The sequence below is a fragment of the Corvus brachyrhynchos genome, unplaced genomic scaffold (genome assembly GCF_000691975.1).
Source record: "Corvus brachyrhynchos isolate BGI_N302 unplaced genomic scaffold, ASM69197v1 scaffold17, whole genome shotgun sequence".
Taxonomy (NCBI): domain Eukaryota; kingdom Metazoa; phylum Chordata; class Aves; order Passeriformes; family Corvidae; genus Corvus; species Corvus brachyrhynchos.
This window is the reverse complement of record NW_008240046.1, coordinates 15,344,686-15,364,914: the sequence shown is the minus strand read 5'-3', so window position 1 is coordinate 15,364,914 and position 20,229 is coordinate 15,344,686. Positions and strand designations below refer to the sequence as shown.

Sequence of the window (20,229 nt, the reverse complement as noted above, 5' to 3'; positions counted from 1 at the left end):
TTCCCTCTAATGTGTGTGTGCATGTTTTCTTTAATACTGGTATTTAGGGTATGTTGGGAAATAAACCAGGGGCTAGAGCTTTTCCTTGATTAACAGTGTTCTGGAAAGGGCTCTGAGAGAGGCTGAAATTGAATTAGGATCCAAACTTATAATTCAATGCTATGATAATCTATAAAATAAGAAACACTGTTAAATCAACAGGAAATGAAAAAGACTGTAGTTAGCCAGGCAACCATCACTCAGCACAGAAGCTAAGTGATCCTTGAACTGGATGAATCAATCCAGACTGCCAAGGTCAATGGTTGCCATACTCAAGGAAATATGAACACATGTAGTAGGAGCCTTGCAATAAAATGATCCATGCTGCCATCTTTTGTTAATAGCAGCTTTATCTGATTAAAGGGCTGAAGGCAGCCCTTGTATCAGCAAATTTGCACTAGCATTTGGAGCAAATTGACTGACAAGAGATGATCCAAGGAAGAGTTATGAAGTAGCAATGCTGCAGTACAGTCATACACTATTAAGCTGAGCATAGAGGTACTGCAGACAGTAGATTTTAGTATCTCCCTACAGATGAAAGGGTTTTAAATAGCTGTGTTTAGTATAAAAGGGTTTTGTATGCTACTTTATTTTCAGATGGAGAAGGCACAAAGCTGAGAAACAAAAACATGAACTTAGACTTTTAAATACTTTTCCAGCAGCACCTGAATAGAAATACTCTTCTTTTCACTCTAGTGCATTTTTATCTCTCGTAACTTATAGCCTCTTTTGCCTTTCAGCCTCAATCAGTTCTCTCACTCTCACATCTATTTCACAAAATAGGATTTGCATAATGAACAATTTTGCGGAGATTCAAAACATAAATTAGGTTTTTCTGACACTGCAGTGAAAGAAATTTGAAAAGATTTGATCTTTGTGACTGTCAGAGTCAGCAGGGGTGCAAGTTGTGTAGAAAGCATAGCAATCATACTTATCATTCGGACCTGCATATTTTCTCGTTGATCATTCTCAGTGCATCATGCAGATGGAAGACCAATCTCAAACATGAGCATAATAATTCAGCCTTTTCAGTTACAGAATAAGACCTTAACACGGACTTCACTCATTTCTGTACTCAAATAAAGTTCATTACTGAAACACCTAGTTGTGATAATAAGCACTGATAGGAATTATATTAATGTCTTTAGCAAATAAGAACTCTACTTGATTGAAATTCTGGACTCTGTCATGGTTATATGAAAGAGGACGGAAGAGACACTGCTTTAAGGACCACAGAATCACAGAACCACAGAATCACCAGGTTGGAAGAAACCTTCAAGATCACTGAGTCCAAGCCATGCCCTAACACCACCACAATTAAAGCATGGCAATGAGTACCACATCCAATCTTTTTTTAAACACATCCAGGGATGGTGACTCCACCACCTCCCTGGGCAGACAGTTCCAGAACTTTATGACTCTTTCAGTAAAAAACTTTTTCCTAACATCCAACCTAAATTTCCCTTGGTGCAGTTTAAGACTGTGTCCTCTTGTTCTGTCAGGTGTTGCCTGGAAAAAGAGACCAACCCCTGACTACAACCTGACTACAAGTTGTAGAGAGTGATAAGGTCACCTCTGAGTCTTCTTTTCTCCAGGCTAAACAACCCCAGCTCCCTCAGTCGTTCTATTAATTTTCTCTGTTTCTTTTCTTTTCTTTGCCTCTGTTTCATGAGTTCTTGTACTCAGAGTTCAGATTGAAATGCAGGAGACACAGAGTTTATCTTCTAATTGATGTTTATTAACTCTTCCCTATGGCATAGCTGCACAGATTGTGCTAAGTTAACAAGGTGGAAATGGGCCCGAGTTCTAACTTCCAAGGCCTTTTAAAGTCCAATCCACCCAACTATTGAATGACAACTAATTTATTTTTACTTATAACCCAGTAACTATTCATTTATGATCCACATTGCAGGCTTTTTGAACCAATACCAAAACAATACCTGAACACCCATATTTGTGAAGAAGAAGGAGGAAAGAAGAAGAACAAACCCACACCCAAAATCCTCCATCTTGTTACTAAATCCCATAAACCTAATTTTTCTACGTCTCTACGTATTCCACCCAGTGACATAAAAAATTTATTTTTAATTACACAGCAACAATCTCAGTATTATCACACAATTTTCCCAAGGCCTCAGGTCAAATGCAGTGTGCTTTTGAGGACCATTGCCTGTCAGCACTGAAAGACTGAAATTCTCTGAACCCAGGGTTCCAACATCGTTCCTCACAGGGCTTGTGTTCCAAGCCCTTCACCAGCCTTGTTGCCCTCCTTTGGACACGTTTAAGCATCTCAGCATCCTTCCTGAACTGAGGGGCCCAGAACTGGGCTCAAGGTGTGGCCTAACCAGTGCCGAGTACAGGGGAAGAATGACTTCCCTGGTCCTGCTGGCCACACTATTCCTGATAGAGGCCAGGATGCCATTGGCCTTCTTGGCCACCTGGGCACTCTGCTGGCTCATGTTCAGTTGGCTGTTGACCAGCACCCCCACGTCCCTTTCTGCCTGGGCACTGTCCAGCCACACTGTCCCCAGCCTGTAACGTTGCAGGGGGTATTGCAGCCAAAATGCAGGACTCAGCACTTGGGACTTCTTAAACTTAGTCTTATTGGACTCTGCCCATCTATTGAACTGTTCTAGGTCTCTTTACAGAGACCTCCTACCTTCCAACAGATCGACACACACTCCCAGCTTAGTGTCATCTGCAAATTTACTGACAGTAGGCTCAATACCCTCAGCCATATAGTGATAAGAAACTGCAAGTAAGCAGATGAAATGGAAATTGTTCCACCCTGAATGCCAGCACCTGCTATTGCTTAAAAATAAAAGCAATTGCAGCACACTTCAGAGTGCTTTTTCAGTAGCATTTTCATATGTGAATGTGTGCATCTCTGAAGGCTAGGACAAGGAGACAAGACTTGCAAGAGACAACAGTGAGTTAGTGAAGATTGTAGTGTGGCTCTGAGAAGAGAGGGAACTTTTGAACTTAATGCTGGCTAAAAGGGAGTTGAAGTTTCTGAAAAAAATCCTGTCCTATTGTATTCCTTTTACAATTAGTAAACTGCTTCAGGTTCTCTGCAAGTAAATAGGAATGTGAAACAGATATACTGAATACTATTTTTCCCTTTGCAGACATACAGCTTGCAAGGCTTAGGACTTCAGACAATAATTGAAAAAGGGATATGCTAATTGAGTAACTTTCCATTGATGAGCACTGATGAGCAAGTTCTCCTAACAAAACCAAGAGAATGTGAAACAGTAACATCTTTTTTGGAGGCTTTATAGTGATCTTAAACATCATGAGACCTGTGGTCCAGAGAAGCCTGCATAACCTCTGAAATACTGCTTTATAATATACAGTGTAGGCATAAGTTGTGAGATGGTCTGCTCAAGAATTGGCAGGGTAAACACCCCCATGGGACTCAGTTATCAACACCAGCTGTAGGTCGTAGGTTAGCCTTGCTGTAGTAAGTTAGGTGACCTGTTGGCCCAACTAGTAGGCATAATGGGCAGCTTTTCAAATGGAAACTCATGGCTGCATGTGCAAAAAAATGGGAAAACTTGGTGGGGCTTTTTCAGGTTTCTTTAGAGATTATGAGAAACATGTAAGCTTTAGATGCCATCAGAGGCTAAACACTACCTGTTTAGCAATGACTGAGAGAATCTGGGAAGTCACTTATCCCAGAAATAAAACTTGTCACAACCAGATTTTTTACCAGCCCTAAATAAGAAAAGGAGCAACTCTGTACTTCAACCAAACATTATAATTAGAGCCAACCATTAATCTACATTGCATGAGCAGTAATATAAATGAAGATATGATACATATACCCCTAATCAGGCTGCCGCAGGATAGAAGTTTGTCAGCCTGTCAGGTTGGTGGTGACTGTGAATGCTACTGTACAGATGCTATGTGTCACCTGATAAGCCAAGTGACTGCACTGAAGGCGTGCACAGAATGGGTTTCCCAAGTGCTTTAGTGCATGTTGAGATTAGGAGGCCTTGGTGAAAAAACTATGTCTCCTTACCCCTTAGGAAAACCGAAAAGTGGTTCCTAAGGTATAATTTTAGCTGCATTAATAGCTTTGACAGAGGGTGTTTCTTATGTTGGTTGGACTGAAATCTTTCTAGCTGTTCACAGATTTCTTGGCAAAATAAATTACTGTGTATCCCTTTAACTGTCCTGTCTCTTTATCCTTTAAGATCTTTCTCTAGCCTATGGTCTCCAGTGAGGCACTTTAAATATTTCTGGTGTAGCTGCTTTGGATCTACAGGACTGCTTAACAACATGCAGATGGTTCTCAGAATGATTAACACATCTACATTGCCACTGTAGCTCAAGTAGCAGGCAGCAGCATTTGCTGAGAATATTGGATCCAAAGGTTGGCTGTGGCCTTCTTCTGGCGCAGTTTTCTTTGTAATGAGAATGCAAAAATTAACAAAACCAACTTCATCTCTTCACATTTGTCCATTGGATACCTATTTCACAGTGGTGGCTTTCTTTATTATTGTCAGAGAATTGTCTTTTCATATGAAAATGTGCAGCTAAGCACCCATGTTTCTGCTTCAGTGAAAAGCTTCACATTTAATCTCTTTCACCACCAACATGAAGAGATTACTTTTTGAAGATCTTGTGGAACAGGACGCTAACTCACTCACTCAGTTACCTTTATGTCTTTGATAGTTCTGGAATGTCTGTCAGCCCACCTGTCAAGCCCCTGGTATCCAGCAAACAGCACAAGTTTGACATAGCTTTTCTATAATGAATTACTTGAGAAAGCATAATCTTAACTGATATGTTGCATAAAAGGACTAAGAAAAACCAGCAAAAGTGAGAAAGGTGCTAAATTAACCACAAAAAATCCCCAAAACAGGCTATGTGGGTCACAAAGGGAATTTTGTTTAGGGCTGTAGACACTAAACAAGATGTGGGTAGGTAAACGGAAATAGATTTATCAAGAAGTTATTTCTATTGTGCACGTTTCATATTTTTCTCTTGCTAACAAGTTCAGAACTGAAATCTTCATTGTATATGCAACAAAGTGATATATTTGTGATATATATTAGTCAAGGTCTTCTTCTTTCTGCCAGTATCTTGAGTTTTTTTCACATCCTGAATTCTTAAAAACAATGTGAAAGTGGAAGAAAAATATTTACATATTAAATTTATGGATTGTGCTTAAAATTGTGGTCTGTTCCAAATAGTCTTATCATAAAGTTCTTTGAAAGTGATCAGCATTGAGAGATTTTAGGGACAATGATTGCAAATTTAATCAAAGGAAGAAATATAATGCTGGAAAAACAACTTTGGAGTGGATAGAAGTCACTGTGACCTTGATTGAAAAGTGAAATTTGTAGGCAGTAGATGTTCCATGTGAAAGAAGATCCAGTTACCACTTTAAAATGTACAAATCTTCCCTGTCCCTGGAAAGAATTGAGCCAGCCTACTGACTATTTTCTGTTATTTAAATAAATGTCAGATATATTATATCCAAGTAAAAATATCTGTCTGCAGGCAGGAGAAATTGCCTTTTCACCATGAAAAGACTAATATGTTTGATTATGGATGGGTATGGTTAATTAACGTAGTCACAGTCCAAAGCAGTAGTATTTTAAGCACTTTATTAAAGTCTGAAATTTGAAATACTACACAAAGTTGTTTGGAATGGAAATATCTTTACATCATTTTTAACATCTGATGTTTAAGATAAAGTTATTAAAATGACATGTAAGTGATAATTAATTATAACAGACCAACATAACACACTGGAATTTTTTATGCTCTCTGGGAAGATATATATGTTCATCATTGCTCTTTTCATGAATAGAAACAGGAGCAAAAATAGAAAGTTACACCGACAATTTTTTTTGAACACAGGCCAAGGAAATTTAAAATTACCCGAGAGAAAACAAGGCTTAACACAAATAAAATAATTAAGCATGCTCATTACTGATATAGGGCCCATAATTAAGCTTATTTATATTTGACTTAAGGCCTGTAGTTAAGCATACTCATAACTGGCTTTTACGCCAGTGGAAATTGGATCAGGCTCTTAGGAAACACTAATGGTTCTGTCACACCAGGGTGCTTAAGGGCTGTCTCCTAATTCAAAATTACCTGTTTTCTAAGAGAGGTGGAGCTGTCTTCAGCCCTCCCAACCTGCATGGATGGGGCTGTGAGAAAGCTCTCTGTGCATGGCTGAGGATTGCTGGGCTGGGACGGACCCAGCTGCAGGATAGCCCAGGTGCAGGGGCTGCCATCCTGGCTTCTCCTGCCAATCTCAGGGCTTTCTCACGCACCTTCAGACAAAACCTGGAAAGCTGGAGTAAGTCACAGATTCAGGCATGAATCTGGCTCCAAAAATAAACCACTAGGAGCATAACTTTCCAAAGAAACTAGCCAAGAGAGCTACATAGGTGGCCTAATTCCTCAAAAGACTGAAACATTCAACCTTCAGGTATTTGGCTGAATACCCAAACTGCTTGAAAATGGGCTATATTCTATTTAAGTATCAGCATTACAGACTGTTGTCTCAGTTTCCCAAAGATGGCTTTTCAAATATCTGGCACTCAGATGCCCTTACCCATCACAGCACTGAGTGTTCTGTAAGCATAGCTACAAAAGAAGCTATCAATTGTATATCTGCCCATAACCTCCTGTATTCTCAGTTCTTCTACTTTGCCTCTATGTGACACTTTATAATCACATTTTTACATTAATTTTTATAGGTATTTTAATGAATATAGAAAATGCCCCCCTATAACTGTCACTACTTTTGTGCTATACATAGAGTAATAGTTATTTGTCTAGTAAAAAAGCACTGCCATATTTTAAAAAATCGTCCTGAGCATGTTTGTGCCAAATATTTATTTCTGAAAAATGTAAATGTGTCATCTATGCTGTTTAGTCGTGTAACTTTACAGCCTGTTTCAATCTGTATATATCCCCACTGATCACTCCTACTACATCTGCTTTAGTGAACTAATATAATAAAAAATATTATCCAAACTATTCATCTGGTCTTCTCTTCTTTGCTCCTTCCCTCTTCAGCAAGACTGATAGCTCTAACCAGTAAATTCAAATGGTTCATTTTATGACTTATTGCTGTGAGAACAGGGATCTACTGAAAGCACTCCAAAGTGTTTAACATGTGTTTTGGAATAAAGATTGCAATCACTGAAGGAGTGTACAAGGAGAACAGATTTATAAAATGTTAGAGGCCTAATTAGATGGAGGGGTACTGTGAAACTTCTCCTTTTCAGATGCATTAAAGTATTAGGTGATTTGCCCATATATTTGACAGAGTGACTTTTATATTGCATCTTTCGTGAAATGCCAAATCCCATTCTCCATGGCCACACACAGAATCTTCAAATATTCCTGGGGGTAAGACATTTCTTGGTTTGAGAAATAAGTGCAAATTCTGCAGTGCAAGTGTTAACAGGTAGGATCACCCAGGATTGCCCTGGGGAAGGCCTTTTCATCACCTCACACCAAACTTTCTTTTCTGCTTTATATCCTCAGGGTAAATGTGAAATTCTGGTCTTTTCCCCCTCCACTCTTTTTCAGGGGGATACTATTTTGAAATCTCTGTATGAACAGCAGAGGAAAAAAGGCCTTATCTTAGAAGGAAGAAAAATTGTATTGACTTTGAAAATGGAGAGGAGCATTGTCCAGAGGAGCAAACAGCAGACTTGAGAAAATCCCAAATGCTTTCTCCTCTAATGCATATACAGATACAAAGCAATCAAACAAAAATGAGATTGTGCAGCTAATAAAATCAATCAGGCCAGGCTGGCTAGAACCATTTCCAGATGGCCATGGAGAGTTCCTCATCACTTCTGAATGGTTACTGACGAATATGTACCAGCACTTGATCTCTCTTGGGAAGCTATTTAATTTATCTCCCAATCATCTGTCTAACTCCCGGGTGGCTGTTTATCTTGTATCAGTATGTTTTTTCAATCATTAAAAGATTCCTTCCTTGTTTGCCTAGTTTTTCCTATGTTTCCTCCTTCTTTGCAGATTGTTTATCTCCAGTTTTCTCACTCTAGGAGAGCATGTGCGTAATTTGTTTGTCAATAATAAATAATGAACACATTTTATTATGTGTTACTAATGTTTTGGTGTAGAACAGAAGTAAAAATCTTATAAAACTGCAAATTCACTGAATGTGTATAAATACCAGTGGGCATCTGGCATATATATTTCTATCTTTTATTTCATTCTGTACTTCCATATTTATATTTTTCTCTTCCTTTAGTTACAAGTAAACAGCATATATATATATATTTACATAATTCAGTACATAAATTGCATGTTGGGTATATTTGAACTTTTTCTGGGTAGAGACAAGACATATCTGGTTATTTCAAAAAATCAAGGAATGGCTAAAACTTTTGCCTTTAACACCAAATGGCAGTCATTTGATATACTCTAACATTGCACTGTGTTCCTGACTCTCAGCCTGAAAAAAATAATCGTTGTTCCTCTATTCATAGGTGCACTGAATACCTTCTGATTTCTTCCTTTTAAAGCCTGTCTTCAGTGATGACTTGAACTTATCTATCTCTCTCTGTTAAGTGTCTTATGGGATCAACCCTGTTACTTTTATTCACTTACTTTTGTTCACTTATGATAGTGCCTTGCTTTCACCTGTGATTTCCTTGAGGTAGTTGTACAGATTATTCTGTAACCCTGTGAGTATGTTGCAGTTCTCTTTCTGCCCAGGTCCTGTGACACAAATGGATCGGACAGGAATATACAGGGGCTTCTTCAGGTCAGTCAGGGAGCAGTGCAGCAAAATTTGTAACAGAAGCAAGACTGATAAATTGTCAAACATAAGCAGAGATACCAGACACTGTCCCACGGGGTTTAGCATGAAGGCTGGAATGGTACAAAATACCAGTGTCATCAATTATGTGATTCTGTATTAGGGACAGGAGAATCCTTCTGAAAACATGCCAAGCACTTTATTTTGATGTCTTACTCTTTGACCCCCCAGTTGCTTTGTAGGCTGAAATCCTTTTCTGATTTATGATATATGTATGCACAGGATTTTTATCTCCATTTGTCCTTGTTTCAGCACTGTCCTTGTCTTTAATGTTAGTGCTTGATGTTCTCTTCTTGATGCACAAAGACAAATCAGTCTTCTCCCTTTTGTTGTACATTTTGGGTTGCTGGACAAACCCAGCCTCCTAAAGTGCCTTAGTGAGACAGGCCATACAGTCCCTTAATCATTCTTATGTGCCTGTACCAATTCCAATCCGAATACCTCTTTTGTGGTAACGATTCTGCACAGTGTTCACTGAACGCTTACTGGCTTTCTGCACAATAGGCTGAAGATTTCCTAGGCTTACTTGAAAACAGCTTAATGGCTGCATTTTAAACTTCCACTTTTCACAAGCACTACATTGATGAATTATATACATAATGAGATCAAAACAAGGACCAATTTATTTTATTCAGTCATCACAGTCCACTATCTCCAGGCTAATTGCAGAAATCAACATTATTTTATTCTCCCAGTGTGAGGCCTTGCATTCTGACTCTTTCTGTTCTATTCTATTCTCCTACTCTGTACCTTTCACCCCATTTTAATTTCAGCTTTAAGGTGATGCTTATGTTCTTTCTGTACAGTCTATCCTCTGTTCATAATACCTCTCTGCTTCATTCTGTCAACTGATTTTGTTAGGACACATCTATATTTTGCAGGAGAAATGTCTCCCAACCCTGTGATTTCAGTAGTGCTTTTTCAGATTACTTCCTTACATATTTTACCTCACCTCTGAAGAGAAATTCATTGCTTGTCAGTAACCTGTCTGGCAGAAAATGATTGTCCTACTCAAAGGGAACAAAGCGTTGAAGCCATAATGACACACCACAGGCGATGACAACCCAAGTCTTCCACATCAGGTTTGGTTGGGAACCTCCTTAGGACCAAGTTATATGGCACGTGTTTTCTTCATCCAGCATCTACCCTCAAAGTCATTCCTTACATGAGTCTGTACCAATATAGCAGCCTGGTCTGGCTGGTTTTCAAGCACCTCTCAAAGGGACAGCTATCTGTGATATGCCAACAGCCATTCCCTCATGTCCGTAGCATTTAAACCAGCAGCTAGGGTTCATTTGTGTGGGTGGAGAAGTAAGATCTGATTTCCTTGTGTCACACGGGAAGTTCTGGGTGGGTCTTGCCTCTCCAGGTCTCACATTTATCTGAGATCCTGATTGTGTTTCTCCACATCAGTGTTAGAGAGTGGAAAAAAGAATTATTTTGGATCAACTCTTTATTTTGGATCACAACTCTTTGGTGATCTTAGGCAGACTTTCAGTGGAAATAAAATCATTTTACTTTATGCATCAGGGATAGTGTAAGAATAACTGCACTCCTGTACATGTGAGGAAGTAGAAAAAAATAAACTGTCACATATTCTATATTTTTTATAATTTTTAAAATTTCAGTCTTTGTGGAGTCACATAGGGTAGAGGTATATTTTGATTGCTTGTTCCAAGTACAAATTCTGTAGGGCTCCAAGATTTCTGGGCTGGGCAGAAGCCTGGATTGGTTGTGTGTGGATGTTGTTATGACTAATACCCAAAGAATGACATAAGGAGGCTGCAGTAAAACATTTTTAAAGTAGAACAGTATGTCCAAGTTCTGTTCTTCTGTTTTCTTTAGAGAAGGATTATACTCAGTGAAAGATCCCTTGGGCAGGTGCTGGCACCTGCCTCCTCATGATATTTGATACAAAAAAGCTAAGCTCATTAATTAATTTTAATTCATTTGGAAACTCCTTAAACCAGGGCTGCTTGTGGCAGTAAGAAGAATGTGTAATGGGGCTAGCTGCCTTTAAAGGCATTGGTATTTTGAAAGCAAACTCCTATTTCTAAGATGCTCTATTTCTGTTTGCATCCTTATATTCTTTTACCAGTGAAAAGTAAATAAGAAATTAATCTTAAAAATCAATCCATATGTTGGCACAAAAGCAGTATCAAAAGTCAAACTAAGAGCTTAAATATGAACACCAGAGAGCCTGCTGCTTAACAAGGTCTGACAGCTAATCAGATTTGTAACAAGCAATAGATATGCAATGAAAGTAACACGAATCTGACAGTCTTTCACAAAATATGGCTCATCCTCAAGTGTTTTTCAATGCCTACTTTAGATATTCCTGTTCTCTGGTGCATGAAGTTAACCCTGAGCTAATTCACAGGTATTAGTACCTTTCCACTTCCTTCTATCAGATCATTTTCACTGGCTAGAGACAAGAGGCAAATTACAGTATCGCTGGACATCATGCACAATAACAGCCAGATCATGGCCACAAACTTCTACATTTGTTAAACATTGCATATCCAGCTGCAGGACTGAAAATGCATCTTCAGACATGAATTGCTCTTTGCTCAAAATCCAGTGCAGTTTCTTAGTAGTGGTTTGTTTTTCTGCTCTGACAGCACAAGCTCTATTAATAATCTGTGTTCATACAGCCACTGGCAAACCAGGAAAGTAAGTGATGTGGTGGCACAGTAGAAACAAGAGCTTTTAATCACACCAGCAATGTTGTCTGGAGGGAAAAAGAGAAAGCCAGTGCTAAATGTGCAGACGAAGTAGAGAGAGACTGGAGCAAGCTCATGGAGAGTTTTATAATCAAGAAGTTCATTTTGCACTGGGTTCTGAAATTAATGAGCAGCCACTGGAGTTGCCTGACAATGGGGGTGATATGACTGAGTGTCCAGGGATCATAGAAGTTATTCTGAGCCAGACAAATTGAATTGTTCATTGTTTTCTCCCACTGAATAGTCTCATAATTCAAGTACTTAATCATAAAGAACAATCAAGTTCCCTCTCACTGACTTCAGCTTTCCTACCTTTCTCAGCTGGCTGATCATGCCTCAGATAATCAGACCCCTCTCATCTCAGACATATATACCTTATGGGTCCACTCTCCTTCTGTGCCTGCCTTCTCCTTTGTACTATAGTTCTATCTTCTCCCTCATTTTCCATTGCTGTTATTTGCTGACTTCTTTCACAGTTTTCTTGCAGTGATGGCATTGCTTACAGAAATAAAAGCAGAAAGACCACGACCTTATTTCTGCCCCCACCCATGCTATTGCTGTCTTGCACTGTTCTATCCTCATTCCTCTTTTTCACCTTGGGATGCTTTTCAATGGTGACTTGTTAGCTAGAGATGATCATCTGAACATCAAATATCAGGACATCACAGATTTCACTGATCACATTTCTGTTTATGGTCTTGGGTCTTTTTTGGGTTGCATTTCCCAGCCACATCCCCTGTCATGGCAGTACTACTGATTTGATTGAAATCCTGCCTTATGCAATCAAATCAGATTTCCTTCCAGGATAATAGTGAGAGTTTTGGTCGCAACTTAGTCTGAGTTGTGACATTAAAAATAGAGTATGTAACAGTTACAGAATTGTACTGTAGTGCTGCCTGGTTGCTAGACTCTGATATGTAAAAGCATTTAAAAGAGAGTCTTGCAAAGTGAGGTGATAGTCATGATGAAGAACTAAAAATATCTTGGAAAAAGCAACTTCAAATGTCACTTTTTCAAGTCAAATTATTTTTTACAATAACCAATCAAACACAAGATATTGAGACATTAAAATAATTGTTTGTTTTCTTAAAGATGAAAGAAAAATGAGATAATAAAAAAAATTCAGAAGGCTTAGTAACATACAAGTCACCTGGATTTATCAACAAAAACAGAAGTGCATCTCTTTAGGGTTAAGGAAAAAAAACCTATTCTGTTCCCACTGGGCATTAAAAATGATAAATCTTTGGCACAAGGAAGGGGTTTTTAAATTAAATTTTCTTTTCAACCTAAGGCTTTTTTGATTTATATGAACTAGCCCCAAGCAAGGGTCTTAATTATTTTTGATTTATTTCCTTCATTCCTGAGAAAGGTCTTTCAGCTTTTCTTTATTATTATTATTTCAGTTTTTCTTCTTCTTCTGTAGGCATATCTATGTTTTCTAGCTCTTAATTTTACTGCTAAGTTTTCATGTTTTCTTTTCCTCTTTGGTGAAACACTCTGCTGAAAGCCTTTGGATCTTAAACAAAACTCAGCTTGCTTTCACAAACGTAATGTAAGGTTTGAGTCTTTTGATTTTAATTTCAATTTGTTAATTTGTTTCCCCATAACTTCTGCTATGTTGCTATAAATCAGATATCCTGTCCTACCCTAAAAAGTTATAAGTTTCCTGGGCATCAATATGGCCTCTTTTTCTTCTCAGCTGATATTTTTAGGTAAAACATTCTATACAAACTTATGGACTTTTTACCCTAGTGCTAAAATGGGGTTTAGTCAATTTTTTCTCTTCTTTATGAGAAATAGTTCTGTTTTCCACTTACTATGTGTATAAATGGAAAAAAATGCCCTGGTGCACTTTCAGGATAATGAAAGGAAAATATCCATGGCCAGCACAGCTCAGTAATTAAAGCATTCTCCAGGACTGCAAAGTCCTCAGTCAGAGAAAGAAGCTGAAACTTTCTCTCTTCAGATTCATTAAGCTGTGGCTGTTGCTATATAACAGGGAAAGGTTGCTTTTTGCAAGAAGGTCTGTAGGTGCTTTTTGAGCCCTGCCAGGGTGGAGATTCTCCTCCTGGCAAAAGCATCCTCTTGGGTTGAGGTGTGAGCAGTACCTGGGGCTGCTCTACCCAAGGATGACCAGGCAGTTCTGCCAAAATGGAAAATTGTAATGGTGAGTGCCTTGCAAGGAAAAAGAAAGCACTGGGAGAATTTTGGACTTCTCAGAGTTTATTGAGCACGAGTTTTCTCTTTGATATGATATCAGGAGTTTAACTCGCCTCTGTACCCTCCATGCTAACTGAAGATCATGTTAAATACCCAGCAGTTACTTTCCAACCAAACCATCAGAAACATGAGTTTGCCTGGAATGGAGTTTGAGAAAGTCAGATTTGATATGACAGGAACTTAGAGCGTATGAAGTCCACAGGCTGAAACCAACCACAGAATTCAATGCAGCAGTAACAGTACACATTCAATTAATTTTTTTTTGTGTGTCAACAAGAAAACATTCCCTGTATGTACAGAAACCTGTGGTCATAGCCAGTCAAGTACTTTGTGCATATCAAACACTGTAAGTGATTTTCTTTCCATGCGAAATTCAATGGTGACATTTTTTAATTGGAACAAATGCAAAATGGGTAATAATGGCATTGCTATATACCCTTGTAGGATCAAAAGAAGCTTTTTTTTTGATGCAACTGAATATTTGTTTCTATTATAACGCCTTAAATGCTGTAAGATGTGTTTTAACATAAAATATCAATTTAATATAGAAAAATTGCCCAGAAAGGAAAATAAAATTCCTTTCATATATTTCAGTGTTATAAAGTAAATCCTAACATTATAAACTATGTTTTTCCTAAAGAAGTTTGTTTATTTTTTGCTTGTTTCAAAGTAAAAATATAAATTTAAAATCTAAAATTATTCAAATATATGCAATCACTGTATAATTAATGATTAGGAGAATAATTTTTGAAGCAGAAGGCTAGTAAAGCATTACTGCAGATTTTGATTCCTATTGCATGTCAAAGACCTCATTTAAGGCAAAACTTCCATTGCCTTTGCTGAAAACAGCTGTAATCTAGAAAAAGGGTTATGCAGAAGATGAATCCATCTTCAGACCTAACATGGGAAAGGTAAATATCCACTTACTGGTCTTCATAGGAAATCAGCATTTTGCAGCACTGTAAGTGCCTAAAAAAGCAAAGCAGCAAAAGAAGCAAAATTAAATGCAGAAGAACAGCCTTTTGCATGTTTTCGAAATTCCTCAAAATAGATTGGAAAATTTCAGACCCAAGGCCTAAAGTTAACTTCAAGTCTTACAAAATTGTTTAAGAATGTTTTGATGAATGTTGCTCAAAAGGTCATAGATATGTATGCTGCAATACTACTGCAACCCTAGTGAGAAGTAAAGACAGAAGTAAAATGCTAGCACACCTGAGACTGCAAGAAAAATTTAATCACTGTTTTAATATGACAGATTTATATCAAGGTGGATTAGGAGTTTCCGTTTTGGTACATGGGTTTTTTTGTTTGTGTTTTTTTGTTTGCTTGTTTTTTTCTTTCTCAGAAAAAAAACTTTTTAAAAATGGGCTTTGCACTATGAGAATTACAGGGGACATATCTGTTCTGACATGAAGCAAGGAAAAGACAGGGAGGACTAGGTAATCTTCAGTGTAGGACATGTAAACCACTAATTCCAGCATTCTGTGTCCATTCTCACCTCCATAGCCAGGGCTTACAAATTCACCAATTATTAATTCACTCCTTACCAGTGCAGCTGAATTGTCAAAGGTCACTTGCACTGTGGAAATGTTGCAGTTCTGGGATAAACTGAGAAAAAAGCCAGAAGCTATGAAAGTGTAGATGTTCTACAAGCCAAGGCAAAGCCAGGGTGATGATTCCTTTGTGTGAATTCAGAAAATACTTTTGACAATTGCATAGACTTTTTTTTCACTCTGATAAATTAATCTTTAGTGATCCAGGAAGGAAGCAGAAAAATGCATTGCCAGGATGACCTTTCTTGCCTTCTGTTCCTCCTTCTGCATATTTTCAATGTGGCCCTTTGAATTTCCACATAGAGGAAGGACTAAATTCAGAATTCAGGGCTTCCAGGGCAAGAACCCTCATGTTTCTTCCTGGAAAAAAAGAGTGTGGATAGGCAGAGGGCTGCAATATCTGTGCATGAAAATATATGAGCACAAGGCACTGAAGTTTAGTAGGGAAACACTCTGCTATTACATAAGTAAAAGCCTTTATATTAATTTGACACATATCTACAGCCACTCTAAATTCCCTACTGGTCCAACCACCAGTGCAGAGCTGGTTTAGTTTGCTCTTAGGATCCAGTGACACAAAGGGTATAAGAAATGCTATTTGTCAAAACCAGACATAAAAATGGAAGGTAATAAATCAGAGAAGAGGGCTTTGAGTGGTCTAAATGCTGTTGTCCCCGTTTCATCTCAGAACACCCTAGCGTAAACACAGCACCCAGAACTATTTTGTAACAGGCAACAAACAACAAAGTAAAACAGCTTTAGTAATGAGATTGAAAGAGGAAGAGAATTATACACAGAAACTTAACCTTACGTCCTTGCAGATACTGGAACAAGACCTTTGCACAACACTGGGTGGAATCCAGGTGGACAGCTACAGCATGGCTGTGGAAAGGTTCACCCTTCCTTCCATAACGCTGCTCTTTAATGCAGCAAACACAACTATATATCTTGTCTGGACATAGGGATTTTATCTCTTAATGCCCACCAGAGCATACCCATCTACATGCATCTAACAACTGTATCCAGGAATGGCATGTATCCTGGATATTTCAGCACATTCCAGCACATTTTTTGTATGTATATACATATGGGATTTTACTATGGTCCCTCATGCTAACACATGGGCTTTTCAAGCGCTAAGTACAGGGCCCAGTAAAGCAGATAGGGGTTGCTCAAGACCACAGACTCCTTGAATGCAGTATCTTCTGCCAGAATTCCATTACAGAGGATCAGATCTATGAAATAGAAAAATGCATAGCCAAATCACATACAGCTGACAGGTGGGCAAGCTCTCGTTATTACAGCTGGATATTGATCAACATGGCATGGAAAAAGCTGGTCAGAAGTCAGGGAAATGCCAAGGTAATCAAAAGGGGGAGATATCTAGAGGACCCTGAGCTCACCCTTATGTTATGCAACCAAAAATACATAATTCATCCCATGTTCTTAAAGTAAGAAACTATCAGAGTGAGACGTTAAGGTTAGTGACTAAAGAAGATAAAAACTAGCTACAGGTGAGCAAGCTCATGTTTTATATGAAAATGCAGAAACAGAAATCGTTACATATTTCAGCATTTTTACTACAAACAAATACACAGTTATATTGAACATGTTGAGCTGTCTGTGTTGAATTACCTTTGACCTCTTCTGATTACAATTCAAAGCGACAAATCTTGCCTAAATATAACTGGCACTTGGAATATGATAATAATTTTGCCTCAAACGAAAACTGTAGTATTGATTGCTGAGGATGTTTAGTAAGTCTTGAACTAATCAAGGTTGGCAATATGATATTTTCTTAATTCAGGAGAGATAAATGGACCCAGAAAGTTCAGAAGTTTTTCACTATGTAATATTAAGCAGTTAAACATGGTTCGAGATTTTAGTTTGGGGCTTCTCTACTTAGTCCTGTGGAAAACATAAGGAAAAAAAGCTCAAACCCAAAATTGAGAAAAGTAATGTGCAGCATGAAAAGAAAGGAATAAAAGGAAATGTGGGGATTATGCAAAGCAAAGGTAATTCAAGCCTCTTTGCCACAGAGAGGTTACTTGACAAAGTTCTATCTTTCCTAAGCAAGCCACATGAGCAGGAAAGAAGAGGTTAATTTTAACCCCGAAACAACCTCGAGCACAGCAGTTACTTTTCTAATTTTGCCAAAATAGACAGAAAGACAAGTGTAGTAGTATAATAAATAATGAGGAAAAATTTATCTCTAAATATCAGAGTTTAAGGTGGTTTATGAGTCACAGGTAGATACTTAGTTGCCTCTTGCAGCCATTCTCCCAGGACCTGGTGCACTTCTTTTGCCTAAGGCATTTTTTGGCTGGTCTGGTTGGTCTTCAACTCACCATTCTCAGGCATTACAGAGGTAGACAGTTTATCTCCTTATATGCAGAAATAATTTTGAAGACAAGATTAAAAATGGCAGAAGAGGGAAATATGTACAGAGGGAAGTCACAGAAAAGGGGATCAAGGAGGAGGGAAACATTGCTGATTTGGTAACAAAGGTCAAAAGCATTCTGTTGCTCTGCACATCCTAATAGCCAAAGATCACCAACACAGGGCAGCCCTTGCAAACAAAGTAACAATATATGAACTTCCTCCATGAGATTGTCCAGGAGTGATTTCACTTGGTTTGCCCTCAAAAGGGTAAAGGGGGTAGAATGGACAGCTTTCTCACTGTCTGCTCACTAAGCTTAAATTTTAAAAGAGGGTTGTTATTATCTATCGCTTTCTACTGTACCTGAGAGGCTCTCAGTCTACACAGTAACAGTAAGTCTCTCAGTTTGCATCCAATTGTCTTCTACTTTTCGTATTTTTGGCGGTTTTCATTTCTTTGCAAGCTACTGTAACATTTATTAAAGTTTCACCTGCTTCTACAAGTGGGTTCAGCATTGGTAACTTTTCAAGCTTGATGACTAGAAGAGTAGTAGGATGTTACAGTGTAATTACTTGAATAGGTCTGTTTGACTGGGCAGGTTGTGAACTGACTGTACTGAAGTTTCCTGAATGAAATGAGGTCATACTTGCCCTGATGACTTGCGTTCAGAACTCTGAATTACACATCTTCAGGTAGAGAAGAAGAAAAAAGGTAGAAAACAATTCTGCCAATTCATTTTTTGCCATATAGTTGTCTTTCCTTATATCCACATTGGGAATCAAGCTAAGAATCTCTAGAGAGCCAAAAAGCATGTTATTCACCCTCTTGCTCAAGCTCAGAAATTGCTTGGCCTAGTGAGTGACATATTATCCAAGTTACAATTAGCATAATGTATAAATGAATAGATTTTTCTCCCTTAATTGCTGCATTTTCTGAAAAGAAAAAAAAATTATATCTGCTTCAGGTGTTATAGTGTTTCTTTGTCCTTTAGAAGCCATTTTGGTGCCCTAGCAGACTTTTTTCCCCTGAAAACATAAATTTTGCTAAATTAGAGTTTTGTGTGGTCTTCAGTGAACTCATTTGAAACCTTTTGAATACTTTATGTATTAAAACAAAAGGATATATTTCATCTCATTAAAAGGACAAAAAATGTAGTTCTAGGGTAATTAATTAATTTTAACTTTGGAGATATTCATTCTGCCTCTGCAAAACAAAGGAAGGAATGCAAAAGTTTTATATTTTGTTCTTTCTTTTAACCTTTAGATATTGTATGATTCTTGTCAGTATTTATCTCATTTTGCTTAAAGCAGATTGAAATTCTAATTTCTTTGTATTTCTGGGTCTTTTTTTTTCAACCTATAGCTGTGAGAATTACTCAGCTATCAGGTCGTGGTAGCACATTTTCTTCTATTAGTGTTATAATTAGCTCTGTAATTATTAGCCTGATTTTTGACCTATTTATTCTGTTTAAAATCTGTAAGGCAAAACCCTTCTGGCCGTGGCTCTTACCAAGAGAAATTCTTCAGGAGCCAAAAGTTAATTGGGCTAAACTTTATGGATGAAGAAAAGAAAGGGGAAAGAATAAAAAAACAACAATCTTATAATGAAAAGTCCTATTTTTTATTGTATTTTATTCTTTGACATTTTTATGAGAGTATGAGGGCAGACTTCTAACTGCTGAAAAATCCCAGCACCTGAAATTTGAAGTAGGCATAGTTTTGGAGACCATCCCCAAGTACCAGACAAGGAGCTATGAGGATATTGGTAACATGTTAGATTATAAAATAACATAAATGTTTAATTAAGAAAAAATATATGTAAAAGGAGCATAATATTTTCTCTGTTATAATGATAAATTTTAACAATGTTAAAGGCAGAATAACCTCTGAGGTTGCAAACATTGGTAATTTTATGTATTATTCCAACAATCTTACAGTAATTCATACATGTTTTACACAAAACAATAAACTACTTATTTGGAAAAAGAAAAAAGAATGAAGGTTGCAAACCAGAGAATTCTTCATTCCTCAGATAACTTAATGCTAACCTCAACTCAAGATGTTTCTTTTAATTATTGATCAACTAGCCTTTTACACTCAGCTGGCATAATGCCTCTCACTGTCTGCTAGTCTACAAAATCCCAGTTCTCCAAAAATCCATATATATTATCTGCTAGCCACTAATTTGATGTGGAATAGCAATTGAAGATCTCTCTTAGCAACTCCAAATCAATCTGTCAAATATTAATCACTGGAAAATTACTGACACATATTTTTTTTTTTCTTTCTTTCACCTTCCAGACCCATGCCTGTCTCTGTTCCACCATTCAGCATATTTTCTCATTCATTCTTCAGTGCAAAGTGTTTACAGTGCCCAGCAATACTAATGTGATTCCACTGAACCATTTGACATGGCTCAGATAGCTTACCAAAGAATTCAGCCTATGGCTCCGTGAACTCTTGAAGGAATCAGAAACTATACTAT

General features: G+C 37.8%; 1 long non-coding RNA gene across 1 annotated transcript in view; it reads right to left on the bottom strand.

Annotated features, from left to right (window-relative positions):
* The window catches only part of LOC108449172, a 21,206-nt gene extending 7,468 nt beyond the window's left edge, over positions 1–13,738 (bottom strand). The window contains exons 1-2 of the long non-coding RNA XR_001865309.1: positions 13,727–13,738; positions 9,697–9,700 (exon numbers count right to left, since the gene is read on the bottom strand). This is a non-coding gene — a long non-coding RNA (uncharacterized LOC108449172). The remainder of the gene's footprint in view (positions 1–9,696; positions 9,701–13,726) is intronic.
* Positions 13,739–20,229: the final 6,491 nt, after the last annotated feature.